This window comes from Tamandua tetradactyla, chromosome 24, assembly GCF_023851605.1.
Source record: "Tamandua tetradactyla isolate mTamTet1 chromosome 24, mTamTet1.pri, whole genome shotgun sequence".
NCBI classification, from domain to species: domain Eukaryota; kingdom Metazoa; phylum Chordata; class Mammalia; order Pilosa; family Myrmecophagidae; genus Tamandua; species Tamandua tetradactyla.
This window is the reverse complement of record NC_135350.1, coordinates 54,283,987-54,297,497: the sequence shown is the minus strand read 5'-3', so window position 1 is coordinate 54,297,497 and position 13,511 is coordinate 54,283,987. Positions and strand designations below refer to the sequence as shown.

Sequence of the window (13,511 nt, the reverse complement as noted above, 5' to 3'; positions counted from 1 at the left end):
TTTCTCTTGTACTGAGGCTGCCAAGGGAGGGAGAGATTGAATTAGGGCAGCCAACTGGATTTCTTGCTGTGGGGCCTCCATCTACTTTGTGCCTAGTGCTGAAGTTGGGATGGTGGGACAGAGGTCTGAGATTCCCTAAGGGAATGTGTGTATGAAATAATAAAATGTTCATGAAATTTTAAAATAAACAATTTTCAGGAAATGCACTTCTTATTTTTATCATTTAGAATATTCTAAAGGGAAAACATTAAAAACAATCCAAAAAGGTGGCAATGTCAAACAGCTGTCCACCCAGTATTCATTTCACCTTTGTCCATACTGATAGAACTCTGATTGCCTTCGGGGAATCGCTGTGTCCAGCTTTTATTCCCTATACATCTTTGCAGGTAGAGGAAGCTGTAGGGCCCAGTTCTGGCCAAGAGCCTTAAGCAATAGTCCTTTAGGAGGGCATCCCTTCTTGAATTAAAAGGAAAAGCCTCACATGGAGAAAGCATTTTATTCTTTCACCTTGCCCTTTCCCACTGATTCTTGCCTAGTGGCACAGCAACAATATCGTAAATAAGAGGATGAAAGAGATATGCTAAGAACAGGGGGACAAGAAAGTGGAAGAGTCCTGGATCCTCAGTTTCACCCTTGAAAAGCTGTACTTATCTAAACATTCAGATTTACTGTCCTGAGACGTAAAATAAGCCCTTGCTGTTTGAGTTACTGTTCACTGTTTTTTTTGTTGTTGTTGTTACTTGCAAACTGAATGCAATCATATACCCTAGAAACTCAATGAATAATAATCTTCTTCCCTTTTCAACATCTTCTCCTTTTCTACCACTGTAGAATTGATTCCCAGTCTAATGTGATACTTACGTAGTGATTGCAATTTTCCATAAGTTTAGTGTTTGAGAAATACTAGAATTCTATATTTTATTCTGTTAAAAAATATATATGGGTTCCCAGGGGAAACCTGCAAGGAAAGCAACTGAAGGCCCCAGCCAGCCAACCAACCAACAGCTACAGCTGAGCTCCCAGCCAAGAACCAACATCAGTTAGCCACCTGAGTGAGCTGTCTTGGTGGAGGATCCTCCAGTCCCATTCAAGCTGCCTCAGCTGATGCCAGAAATGGAAGAGACTAGTTGTCCTTGTCAAAAACCCTGCCCAGATTGCTCTTCTGCCTGTGATGCAGAATTTGATGCTGTGGCTAGAGCACATTATCATGGATGATGAGTTCCAGTTATTACAAATTTCATGGGTAAGTACTACCAGGAGTTTGAGGACACAGAAGAAAATAAACTCAACTATATGCCCATTTTTAATAAAAATATTTCATTTGTAGAAAGTATATTGAGGAACAGCTGCTAGAGAGGATTCCTGGATTTAATGTGGCGGTTTTCACAACATTGCAGCACCTTAAAGATGAAGTGGCTGATGACATATTTGACATGCTGCTCACATTTACAGATTTTCAGGCTTTTACAGAAATGTTTCTGGACTACAGAGCAGAAAAATAAAGCCAGGGATTGGTTTTAAGCAGTGATTTTAGTGGTGACTTCATCGTGCAAATCATCTTATACAACTCATTGCTATCCCAGATCCAAGGTGCCCAAACGCAACCACTTTCAACACCTTATATTTTTTCTTCTGGTGTTTTCCTCCATGTTATTAAATAAGAGTCTTATATTGGTATTTATGGAGTTTTCAATTTTAGACATTGTCTATTGACTCCATTCTTCCATCCTAATGTATTCACTCATTCACTTGTGCAATCTTTCCAATATTATTCTACCATAATTTGGGATGAGATGAATATTTAATATCCATATTATGATGTCTATAAATAAAGCTTACAGCTTAAGTACACCATATTGTATGGTGTACTTTTTTTTTTTTTTTCCCCATAGGCAGGCACCGGGAATTGAACCCGGGTCCTTTGGCATGGCAGCCGAGAACTCTGCCTGCTGAGACACCATGGCCTGCCCAGTACTTCCTTTTCTAAAAACCTTTTTGTTTATACTGGATTTAGTAATTGCCTCATTTAAAAAAAGTTTTCTTAGTTTTCTATGAAGCTATAACTTACTTAGCACCCAAACTTCTAGACCACACTTAAAAAAGACTTGAATTTGTCAAATATAGATGATGATATGAAAATTACATTTATTTTCTCGGAAACATCCCACCAGGAGCATAGGATGTTTTTTAGGCCTCCCGCATCAATAATTCCATAAATTATTGGAATCTTACTTTCGTAACCATCTGAAGAATTCCCTTTACCTCTTCCCTCTGCTGAATCTTTTTTTTTTTTTTTTTTTTTATGTTTTTGTTCATCTGTTTTGAATCTCTTGATTTCTTTCTTGGCTTATTCTATAATTTTGGTGGAGCAAATCCTGCAATCTCTTCATGAGAAAGAGTGTATAATAGATGATTTTATTAAAGTTTGCATGTTTGAAAATTTTACCTTTATGCTTTATTGATAGTTTGGCTGGGTATAAAATTCCAGGTTAAAAGTAATTTTCCCGTAAAATTTTGTAAACATAGGCCCATTGTCCTTAGAACATTTGTGGAAAAGGCTATTTTTTACACCTTTGTCAAAAATAAGTTGGGCATCTTTGGGTGGGTCTGTTCATGGGTTCTCTATGCTGTTTGATTGATCTGTGTGTCTATCTCTCTACCAATACCACACAGTATTAATTGCTGTAGCTATATAATAATTATTGAAATTGAATAGACTGATTTCTCCTATTTTCTTCTTCTTTTACAAAATTGGTTTGCCTTTTCTGGTTTGTTAGCCTTTCCATACATATTTTAGAATAATTTTGTCTATATCTATAAAAATCTTCCTAAGATTTTCATAGGAATTAGGTTAAACCTGTATATCAGTATAGAAGGCAGAATTGATATCTTTATTGCATTGAATTTTCCTATCCATGAATACAACTTATCAATTTATTTAGATCTTCTTTGATTTCTTTTATTAGTGTTTTCTAGTTTTTGGCATATAAGTCCTGTACATGATTTGGTAGATTTTCACTTATGTATTTCTGTGTTTTAAGTGATAGTGAATGATACTATATTTTTAATCTTGGTGTCTATTTAAATGTTAATTGCTAGTATACAGAAATGCAATCATTTTTTTAAAAAATTTATCTGGTTTCCTATGACCTTGATGAACGAACTTATTCTTCTAGGAGGGTTTTGTTGTTGTTGTTGTTGTTGGTAGTTTCCTTGGAAGTTTTATATAAACAATCATATAATTTTATAATAATAAATATATTTCTTCTTTTATGATCTGTATGCCTTTGGCTTTCTTTCATGCCTTGCCTTGTGGCTCTGTCTCGAACTTACAGCATTATGTTGAATAAAAATGAAGAGGTCTGACACCCCTTCGTGGTTTCTGATCATAGGGAAAATGCTTCTGATCATAGAGAAAATACCAGTCTTTCATCATAAAGGATGTTAACTACAGTATTTTTTGTAGATGCTCTTTAAAAAGTCATGGAAATTCCCCTCTATTCCTATTTTTCTGAAAGAATTTATCATGCATAGGTGTCAATTTTTTTAACAAATAATTTTTTTGCAGATTTATATGACCATGTTGTTTTTCTTCTTTACCCTGTTGACATGCTGGATGACATGGTTTGATTTTTGAATGTTGAAATAACCTTTCATTAAGGGGGAAAAGACCAATTGATCATAGTAATAATTCTTTTGATATATTGCTTAATTCTATTTCCTAATATTTTGTTAAAACTTTTGTGTCTATATTCATGACAAATATTGGTCTAAAGTTTTCTTTTTTCTTTTTTTTTTACTGTCTTTGTTCAGTTTGGTATCATTGTAATAGCTTCATAAAATAAATAGAGAAGTATTCCCTTCTCTTCTGTTTTCTGGAAGACATTTTTTTACAACTGGTGTTCATTTTTTTTTAACATTTGTTACAAATTTTGAGTGAAATCATCTCATACTGGGGATTTCTTTTGGGAAGGCTTTTTAAATTATGAATTCAATTTCCTCAATAGGAATATTCAAATTAGCAATTTCATATTGGATGAGTTGTGGTATTTTGTGGTTTTAGAGAAATTGGTCCAGTTCATCTAAGCTGTCAAATTTATGCATGCAGCATTGTTTTTACTATTCCTTCATTATTCCTTTAATATAGGAAGCATTTGCAGTGATGCTGCTCTTCCTTTCTTGACACTGGCAATTTGTGTCTTCTCTCTTTGATCTTCACCAATCTTGCTAGAGGTTTGTCAATTTTATTGATCTTTTCCAAGAACCTGCTTTTTGTTTCATTGATTTTCTCTATTTTTCTGTACTCAACTTCATTGATTTTTGCTCTTGTGTTTATCATTTCCTTCATTCTGCTTGCTTTGGGGGTTGATTTTGCTCTTCTTTTTCTAGGTTCTTGATTCAGAAACTGAGATTATTGATTTTAGACTCTTCCTCTTTTCTAATGTTACCACTTAGTGCTGTAAATTTCCCTCCCTAGCTGTGCCCCAGATATTTTTGATATGTTGCATTTTCTCCTTCATTCAGTTTAATGAATTTTTTTGTTTTATTTCCTTTGAGGCTTCATTTTTGACCCATAGATTATTTACAAGTGCAACTACTAATAGTAGTTTAGCTTTCAAATGTTTAGCTTTCAGATGCTTAGGTATTTTCCTGATATTTCTCTGTTCTATTGGAGAAGAGGGTGAGACCTGCCACTGGGTAGATCTCATGGCAGGATGATTGGGCAGAGATCCAACAATTTCTTGCAAAGGAGTGCAAATTATTCAAATGCCAATTTCTGAAAGTCTTTTCTGTTAGCATGGTCTTATCTTTTTTCAGGGAGTTTTCCTTAAATGTCCTTCCTGGGGCTAGGCCTGGCTTTAAGCATTCTAGTAGCTGAGAGGGGAAGAGGGCTGTATGTCCCTTCTTCAGTATTCAGATTTTTACTTAAACTCTGTGTTTTAGGTGCAGCTTCTTACCCTTCATTTCCCCCACCCCAGGATTGTACTACAGTTTCTGTGTCTTATGGGAGCATAAACAATGGGAATACTAGGCTGCTTTCTGCTCCTTAATCCACACAGGTCATTGCTGAGACTAATATTGTCTCTAAGGTAACTTCAGTGTTTGGAAAATTCCCCATAGATTTCTTGTGTTTCTACTGTCTTCAGAGGAGAGGTACTAACAGATTTTGTTCTGGATGATCTTTTCAAGGATCTTTGCATAGGAAACAGCATTGGAGAATATGTTTCTCTTTCCAGGGTGGAGGGAAGATTTGTTTGCTGCCCAGTATAATAAAGATAATGTTGCTCCCTGGGGCAAAGGTTGGGCAGGTTTCTTACAATTCCTTTGAAAGATTGGGGTTTCTTAAGTTTGAGATTCCTCAGCTCTGATAAAACCTGCAAGATTAGCATCCATCTATGCTGCTCTCTGTCACCACTGTGGGACTTGGGAGACAAAGAGAACCGATATGAACCTGAAGATCACACTGCCTGCTCTTCTGTGATAAAGTCCTTCACCTCTGACCAACAAGCCTCATGTCTTCTGCCAGCATCCATGAAACTCAGGCAATTTAACTTGTAAAGTTATATGTAGGGTCAAATCTCAGATTCATCACAGATCTTAACACAGAACTCTGTGTTTTTTCCAGTGCTACAATACCATGTTCAGGACTCAAGAATTTTTATGAGATTGCCTCTAGTTCTGTTTTCATATATGGAAATTCTACTTCTAGCCTTGCCACCTTCTCAGTTTAAAAGTAGAAGACTGAACCTACATTCTCCTTTTGTAGAGAGAAGATCTACAACTTCTATTTTCCCTTCTCCATTTGGGAATATCGCTTTTAAACCTGGGAGAAATCCTTCTTCTATCATGTTTCTTCAAGCCACTCCTTCTACTCCCACAGATTTCCACATCCTCAGAATTCAGATTTTTGCAAAACAAAAGCCAGAAAGCCTTTCAAGATTTTTCTGTTTTCAACCCTGCCACTTAGCTCTTCTGGGACAAGGAGTAATCTCTTTGATGTTTGATTGTGGGAGGAGAACAGAGAATACAGGGAGAAACCCTACACACATACATGGCTTAATATTCAAAATGTTATTCAATAACAATTATTTTGCTTTTGACAAGTGTCTCTAATTCCCTAATAGAACTCTCTTTCTAACACTGCCAGAATCCAAAGAAACTGCTCACCCTCCTGGGAACTTTTCCATGGGGATTAGTAATTACAAAATAACTTTCCAAAGCATGTAGTAGGAAAAGAGAAAGAGAACCAGGCTGAACTTTTACCACCCTCCTCCCCCAAATTTCTGCAGCCAACATCCTTTCTACTTTATTCCCATCCATGTTTATAAGATGCAACTCTCCAGAGGTTCTCGGAGGCTTAAACTCCATATATCCTGGGATAGATGGACCTGTCAGATGTCTTCCAGGGAGAGCAGAGTCCTTGGGGGAGTAAGATGATACAAGGAGTAAGAACAGAATGAAGGGCATTGTTTTTCTGAAAAACACAAAGGATAAGAGTAGGTATGGATGATGCAGAGACATTTAAGTTCATTTACCAGGCTGAGGAGGAGAAAGATCAGAACAGCATCTCCTGGGCTTGATTGATTTGGGGACTAGGAAGGTTAAATAGAGAAAAATGACCAGTCTTTTACCTGCCCCTTAGGGAGGTGACCTCTGACCCTAGGGGAGAAAATTGTTGTAGAGAGCTCAATCTCAGAACTCAGTTAGAGCTGGAAGTATGTAAATGAAAGCTGGGAGAAGCCTGTTACAGAAGCTTATAATTTTGTCATTTTTATGTCCCTTAACTGGACTAGTGACTCCCTTAAAGAAATAGGGCCTGAATTATCCCATTTGACATATGGATTCACAATTCAGTTAATTTCTCCCCATTAAATCCAGCAGAATAAAGAATTGTTTCTGTCTGTTTTGAGAAAAGTTATCATTTCAGTATTTTGAGAATTAAAGCAAATACTTATTTTAACTTGACCTGTTTAACTGAGTCTTGATTTCTAGATTGTTCTGATGGCTGGATAGAGAGCAACCTCCCTTAGGGACTCCTGCCTATGGGCTGATTGAATTTCACTGCCTTGAAATATATCCACCTCTGACCACTGACACATGGATAGAAAACTGGGCTCCTTAATGCTGCTTGAATACAGAAAAATGAAAGGGCTAATATTGGTATGTAATTAAAAAAACAAAATTAAAATTTTCCATGAGCTTAATCTAAATGTTTCCTTTTATAAAATACTTGATTATATTCTGTCCTTGAAAGATTGTGGGAGAATTTCTCAGGATCGGTTGATGTCAACTTGGTCTTTTCTTAGTATTCATCACAGAGAGGAACAGAGATGCTAATAAAAATACTAATTTGATTTCAGTTCTCATCAGTAATATAACTTCTGAGATTCCTGGCTCCCTTTCCTAATTCCCTAGGTGATGAGCATCCTGCTTTTCTAATGAGTATTTGATTACAGGCTTTTCCAGTCTGCAATTCCTGTTATGGCATAAGTACTCTGCATTTTTATGTCAACAAAATATTTGTTTACTCTGTCTTACCAAAGTCTCTCTTCCCAATAGGAGTGAAGAAGGGGAAAAAAGATGCCAGTGATTGGGGGGAAAGTCCTATTTTGCCTCTCAAGGACGGCTGAGTTGTGAACATTTTTCCTGAGCTATACCCAGACTACCTAATGGAGATCCCAGTGCTGACACAGAGGTAGGAGAGGCTGTGGTAGTGGTAGAAAGAAGAAAGGGATTTTGTTCTTAGGAAAACTCAAGATGGGTGGAGACAGGGGCCTTGTAAACCATGCAACTTTCTTCATTTGTTAGATGGAAGAGAGAAATTCACCAATTGAGGGGCTAGTGCAGTTTTATATTATAGTCTCAATTATCCTTCTATGAGTACAATTTAAGAGCTTGAGGTTACAAATCCATTCCATGTAACTTTTAAAAACACTATTTATGGGAGAAGAATGGGGAGAAGTAAATATGCTAACAGAATGGCATCTTCTTAGAAGGAAAAGGGGTAAGCTATGTGTCAGGTAGGATGGTTTGTGGTGAATTTTTTTCTTACAGTGCTTCAGATATCTTTTTCCCTATTATACTTTAAAATGGAGATAAAAATGGAGAGGACAATGACTTTCATTTTGGGAGGTGAGGCGAATTAACCATTTCAATTGCTTTAAATCAGTGGTTCTTCCTACTTCTAAGAGATTCTGATTTAATTATCACAGAGGCCCCAGGACTGGTATTTTTAAAAATCTCTCCTGCTGATTTTAATGTTTAACCAAAGTGGAGGACCAGTGAGTTATATTTCCTGTGATTCTCTACTTCCAGCCCAGTAGAGAGCAGCATGGATCCTCTGGAGTATAGAATGGAAGAAAACCTTTTCCTGCAGATCTCCTACAAAGAGGGAGACTTATCTATGCTCAGAGAAATTTCGTGTTGACTTCCTTTGTGATGTGTCCTCAGATTGGAGGCACAAAAATGTGGTCTTCTTTATGTTGGTTGAGTGTAACATAATGGTAAGAATAATTGAGATTTAAAACCATAAGCATGTTTTGCACTGGTCTTGTTAAACACATAAAATGGCATCTATCTCACTAAGTATGGGTTTGTAGAAATATATCTGAAGTTAGTTTGATCATCCTTTTGGTGTGGACATCCCATCTGTTCCATGTTTCCAGGCTGATTCCACCCTGAAGGAGAAAGGAGTGATTGTGAGTGTCTCATACTCATAGAGAAGGAAGATGGGGAAAGCTCTTGTTCCCCAAATATCATCCCTGTTTCTAGTCGGGATCCATATGTCTTCCTCCAAAGGTTTTGAATAGAAGCTGAAGATTCCATGAGCTATCTGGGTCCACTAAGACGCTGGAGAAACCTAAGAGAGCAGCAGAGTTTGTGGCAGAGCAGGAAGGAAGGAAGAAGAATTTTATTTTGCAGAAAAACCGGACTGTGGGGTTAGAGAATGGTTTCACAGCACATGGCTCTTTAGTTTTAAGGGGTGGAGTGGGATGGGGAGAAGGTTTGATACCCTTCCTTGAGGAAGTGAGAAGTGTTCCCAGCCCAAAAGTTAGCAAAAAGGATGTGTTGCAAACAGATAACTGATTCTGAAGAGCAAAATACAATCTGTTCTTATCACAAATAGATAAAACAAGATGTTTATTGATAATTGTGGAGGGTGAGGTAGGTAAAAAAAAACTTCACTGATGTGTTCGTTCATCTTTTTCCAAAATAGAAAGTTTCTTAGATGCAGAGAGTTTAATCAGCTTTCCTTTAAATTTTCATTCCTTTTGAAAATAATCTTACTTTCACAACCATTTCCCTTTCTCCCTAGTGTTTTTCAAGATTGATATATTCTTTAAACTCTGCTCAGTGGAAAAACTAGCAGTTTATAATTCTGGGAATACATTTGCACTTTCAAATTCAAAGTCCTGGCGCTGGTGTGCTGATCAGGATGGATCCCTGTCGATCTTCACTTGAGGCTCTGCGGAGCCCACCGCACACCCAGCTTGGAGCAGGAGAAACCTCTGTATTGAGCACGTGCGGAGCTTTGCATAAGGAGGCCTCTGTCCCAAGGCGACCCAGGCTACAGGGCTGGAGAAGTGGGGTTCTTGAGGGAGTTTGAGTGCGATTATTTTATGTAACTACGAAATCATTAAAATTCTTTAAGAATCCAACTCCCATTCAAAATATTTGAAATCATTCCTTTTGTTCTGAATATAGCTGTTAAGATGTTTCCCAGGTAAAATTGTTACCTCTCTTGGGCTTGACATTTTCTCATGCTTCCAGCTATGCCTGCCTGAAGTTCTCAGGGCTCAGGTTACCCAGTTCCATTCCAGTTACCTAGGTAGTAGGATAGTAGGATTTCTCCCTCCCAGGGCTTGGTAATGATAGGGAGATTTTTTTTCCTCCATGTTTTTTTTTGATAGGAAAAATGCTGTGAAATTGTACTGATGCTGGCTGTCCCTTTAATCTAAAAATATAATTAAACTACTTTTATGTAGCCATTTTGACATTTGGGACATTTTGATTTAGCTTAAAAATAAATCATTAGATTTTTAGACATTTGCTCCAACTCTCAATCCTATCCAAACCCTAGACCTTCCATCACCTCCATAGGTTATCATGAAGAAAGGCTTGCACACAGTACTGGCCAGTTAAAAAAAAAGATAACATTCTGACTTGGCTAGTTGGGTAGTGGCAGAATGTCTGCAATCAAGGCCCTGTTTCTATCCTTGCTACAAATTTCAGTTCCTACTAGGGTTTGTGCAGGAAGCTTGCCTGCCTTCCCTAAGGACTGTTGTCAGAGTCAGTCTGCCTGAGATATCACAGAGCAGCTGGATCTTCAGAGCTGCCCCTATGAAAACCTAAGAGAGGGAAATCTTGATTTTGGAAAGATCAAGAACGATGTTTGATACTAAGAAAGTATATGGAAAGAATCCCAGAACTCCAGTTCTTAGTTATGGCAATACAGTATATCATGGCAAAGGAGTTTTAGATCACAGAAACAGAAGTTGTAAAATGCATTGTTAGCATATCCACAACTGTTTAACAGAGTAAGTTAAGTGTAAGGATTGTCAATAGCCTCATATCATAGACGAGTGACAAATGAACAATCTTCAACAATGCAAAAGGTTGGCCACAGGAACAATAAAAAAAATGGTGTAAAATGGTTTTTGCTATTTCCAACAGAAATAATTTTTAGTCAATTTAAAGAAACTAAGATAATTTTGTTATTAAAGATCTTCTTAGCCTAAGATAAGGTACTACAAATATTATCCAAATGACAGAATTATATAAACATATCAACTAAAAGGAAGCCTATCAAGTAGTAGTAAAATTAATCAATTAATTCAGAAAATATTTATTCAGCACCCACTATGTGTTAGGTACTGTTTTAGCGTATACTGCAATACACAAAATGTATTCCTTGCCCTCATGGAACTTATCTTCTAATCAGGTGAGAAACAATATTAAAAGAATGATACAATACATAGTATGTCAGACAGTGTCAGAAGTTTTGTAGAAAAATGAGAAAAGGTGAGGAAATAGAAATGCAAAAAGAGTGGCCATTAGTGCTTTATACAAAGTGGTCAAGGAAACAGAGACGTCAGCAGAGGCGCTGAGATGAGAGACAAGCCATGGGGACCAAATCATACAGAGCCATTGGAAGGACCTGGGATTTTGTTGAGAAAGATGGGAACTTAATATGAAATATTTTAGTATTATTTCAATTAATGACACTAAACAAAAGATTCATCATTTTTAGCTAAGGAAGGATTTGTAATTAACTGTGCTAATTTACTAATCATTGTAATTTCAACAAAAAAGTGCTTTTCCAAATAAATGTAAATCTGCAGTTAAAAAAAAGAATGTCAGTGGTGATGGTAGGAGGGTGGGGTGATGACAAGAGGAGTTTAGACTATTTCCTTTCTCCATAGGAATGATGAGAATTGTGAAAATGGTGTGCAGCATGGGAAAGAAAGCATTCCCTGTTACCTTATTTGGAAGGTCACTTCCAATTTCTGAACAGAATAGAGGGTGTAAAAAATGAATCATTTAGAGACCACTTTATGTTCTGGATCTGTTTTTGAAAGACAGGTAGAGAGTATTGTAAACCTCACTTTGCTGCTTTTGGGGAGAATCAGCATAAAACCAGATAAGCAAAAGCACCTTCGATTTGCACTAGGAGGATATTTATTGTTTCAAACCAGAGAATTTCTAGGTCAAGAACTAAGTGTCCCCATCCCATATTCTGGATTTTCATAAGAGGACATTTCCTTTTAAAAAAAAATAACACGATTTATATTAAAAACAAACGAGCAAAATTAAAGCATGTTCAATTTTAGAAATAGGAAAAAACAAAAGGGTACAAAGTAAAAAAAAATCTTTCTAGGACAAAAAAAATCTTTGTCCTACCTGAAAGCTCATCCTGAATGTAGGACTTTGTCACAACAACCTCCATTTGTCTGCAGAGAGCACAGAGTGCAGTGTGAAGGCAGAGGTGGGTGGCTGGGGGTGGCGGGGGGGAGGGACTCTGTTCTTGAGTTTAGAAGAATGACGTTTCTCTTCCTTGAGTGAAGGATATGGAATTTGATTTCCATGGTCTAAGATTTATGGCTTCAGGGAAGGAGCAGAAGTATATTCTATTTCCCACTTCCCTTCTATTTTGGCAGGTTGGCAGAACTTCAGCCTGGGCAATAGGTCAGCAGCATATCAGCTCTCTAAAGGTGAGAATCATGTGGACCACTGGCTGGGCTGGGCTAGGTCTGGACAACCCTAAGTACCATAAATTCCCTGGTCTCTGAAGGAATATGGGGAGAAATAGTGACTGTAGGAACATTGACATGTTACTTTCTTTTCTTATCCTATCAAACAAAGCTTACTTTCCAGGAATAAAGGCTTATTTCTTACGTTGTTAAGTATTTCTTGCAATATAAATATAAGTTTTAGCCTAAAGTACAATGTATACTATTCTTTCTCCCTATTACCTTTCTAAAATGAGATGTTTTCACTGGAAAAGATAAATAGATATGTATATACATTAAGATTTAGATGTTTACAGTATCTATACACATAAATAGAAGTAAGAAATGTTTTTACCAAAAAATTTAAAAGACCATGTAAGTTTTCCTTGATTTCTATTCTTCTAGATCTGTGGGCTACCTCATGGTTATATAGAAATCCTTACTCTACAGTTCTTGCCTCCCCATCCTGAAGGCTTTGAACCCCATGTTCACCTCTGGACTATGAACACAAAATTGAATTACTTGATGAGAACCCTGAAAACATTATTCAATGGGCAACACTAAACATTACATAGTCTCTATTAGGACCCCCCCCCACATCACCATATCTAGTATATTTTTAAATGGTCTCTTTTCTCCATTCTACTTTGTTATTAGAGAAGTTGTGGGTTTACAGATTAATCATGTACAAAATATTGGATTTCCATATACCACTCCATTAACGACACCCGGCGTTGGTGTGGAACATTTGTTATAACTAATGATAGTACATTTTTTAAATTGTGCTATTCATTAAGGTCCATGGTTTAACTTAGGTTTCACTGTTTTTGACGTGTGGTTCCATGGATGTTTTTTAAAGTTTTCTTCTGTTACCATACATACAACTTAACATTTCCCCTTTTATTCATATTAAGATACATATTTCAGTGCCATTAATTGCATTCACGATGTTGTGTTACTGTCACCATCATCCATTACCAAAACATTTCCATCATTCTAAATGAACCTTGTACATTTTGAGCCTTAACTTCCCATTCCTAATCCCACACCTTCCTCCTGATAACCCAGGCTTTAGAGTATAACTCTATGAGTTTGCTTATTCTAATTGTTTCAAAATGGTGAGATCATACAATATTTGTCCTTTTGTGTTTGGCTTATTTCACTTAGCATCATGTCTTCAAGTTTCATCCATGTTGTCACATGTATCAGGATTTCCTTCCTTTTTATGGATAAATAATATTCCATTGTATGGAATATACATTTTATTTATCTACTCATCAG

General features: G+C 36.7%; 1 long non-coding RNA gene across 2 annotated transcripts in view; it reads left to right on the top strand.

Annotated features, from left to right (window-relative positions):
• LOC143668383 (uncharacterized) overlaps positions 1-12,213 on the top strand; it is a 35,106-nt gene extending 22,893 nt beyond the window's left edge. Inside the window, exons 2-3 of one of the 2 annotated variants that reach the window (XR_013168423.1) lie at positions 7,561-7,696; positions 12,159-12,213. This is a non-coding gene — a long non-coding RNA (uncharacterized LOC143668383). Of the gene's footprint in view, positions 1-7,560; positions 7,697-9,316; positions 9,458-12,158 lie in introns of those variants that run through there. The other variant, XR_013168424.1, reaches the window with a different exon arrangement.
• The last annotated feature ends 1,298 nt before the right edge of the window (positions 12,214-13,511 follow it).